Source organism: Propithecus coquereli, unplaced genomic scaffold (genome assembly GCF_000956105.1).
Source record: "Propithecus coquereli isolate 6110/MARCELLA unplaced genomic scaffold, Pcoq_1.0 Scaffold205, whole genome shotgun sequence".
Lineage (NCBI taxonomy): Eukaryota > Metazoa > Chordata > Mammalia > Primates > Indriidae > Propithecus > Propithecus coquereli.
This window is the reverse complement of record NW_012145523.1, coordinates 3,380,486-3,381,948: the sequence shown is the minus strand read 5'-3', so window position 1 is coordinate 3,381,948 and position 1,463 is coordinate 3,380,486. Positions and strand designations below refer to the sequence as shown.

At 37.3% G+C, this 1,463-nt stretch overlaps 1 protein-coding gene across 1 annotated transcript in view; it reads right to left on the bottom strand.

Annotated features, from left to right (window-relative positions):
• The window catches only part of LOC105810122 (neurobeachin-like), a 176,886-nt gene that overhangs the window by 146,782 nt on the left and 28,641 nt on the right, over window positions 1-1,463 (bottom strand). The gene's annotated exons all lie outside the window — the stretch shown is intronic.

Sequence of the window (1,463 nt, the reverse complement as noted above, 5' to 3'; positions counted from 1 at the left end):
CTTAAAAAATTCATGTGTCAATCCGAGGGATGGACACACTTGAAACTAGGACTTGGGGGGAGGGGGGGAAAGGGCAACATACGTAACCTAAATTTCTGTACCCTCATAATATGCTGAAATAAAAAAACAAAATTCATGTGTCAGTTCTAGAAGTTTTCTCAGTATTAAGTAGAAGGATAATGATGCAGCTAAAAATTAGTTTTAAGATCACTTCCATTTAATATTCTGTTTCAGAAGAAAGGCTAAGGAGACTGTGTTGGCCTGGTTTTGCACGACAATGTTGTACTTTGGGTACAGTTGTGACATGTGGCTGGTGAAGTAAAGTGCGCAGCGCAGGCTCTCTTCCTTTCTATGGGGTGTTCTTCCAGGAGTGCATGCTGGAAAATGCTCCTGGTAACAGAGTAAGTAGGCAATAAATGCTTGTGTGATACAAGAATGAGTGAATGAATAGAATTATTAATTTAAATAAATTATTATCCCATGAGTTTAAAGCAGTATCCAAATACTGCCAATAAATATCTGTCCTTAAAATAGTCACGTCATTCTCCTTCAGCACTGTGACACAAGCAAGCTTAATGAAAACAACTTTCTCTCTCTCTTTTTTTTTTATTCGGAAGGAAGAGATGGGGTGTCGCTGTTGCTCAGGCTAGTGTTGAACTCCTGAGCTCCAGCTGTCCTCCCGCCTCCCAGAGAGCTAGGATTATGGGTGTGAGCCACCGCACCTGGCCAATGAAAACAACTTTCAACACACCGTGAATTACATGTTAAGGTGGCTTTCAACATATATTTAGACAAACATTTCAAATTTAGCAGTGGGGTTTTGGTAGATGGTATATAATTAAGTTTACACATTCATGCTTTTATCTTTTATCAAGTTTTATATCATCACAGTCAGCTACTAATACACTTAGTAGTTTTACCCATACTTCATATTTTGTTGTTAAAAATTAAGCATTAGGTAGATTACACTAAAGTAAATGGAATTAGTTTCGTTTTAGATATTGTTAAGCTATGGTGAAAAAGAAAGATGAAATAACTATAGAAACTTGCTCTAGATCGCTGAGTCGTGCATTCTCCACCTTAACAATGTAAACTCTTTTCTATGAGGTGTGTAGACATTTGGCAGTATCAAGGGGGGATAGTTCAGTAGTATTCACACTTCAGTGCCTTCTTTTGCGTTATCACATTTCAAAGCCTCAAGGCATTATCACTTCCTTTTTTTTTAAGTGGCATAATAATTTGGGAAAATGGTTATGCTTATCATCATCTGTCAGTCAAACAACTCCTGTGCTAACAAAATATATTTTTTCCACTTGATGAATGGGTGTGTGTGTGTGATGTCTTATGCTCATGTCAATATTAGTAGGACTTGGTTTTGTGATGAAACTATTTCACTTATCAGAGGGCATGACTGGGAAGGAGGAAAATTCTATTTACACTTTAATGAGCACAGACTGTGCTTC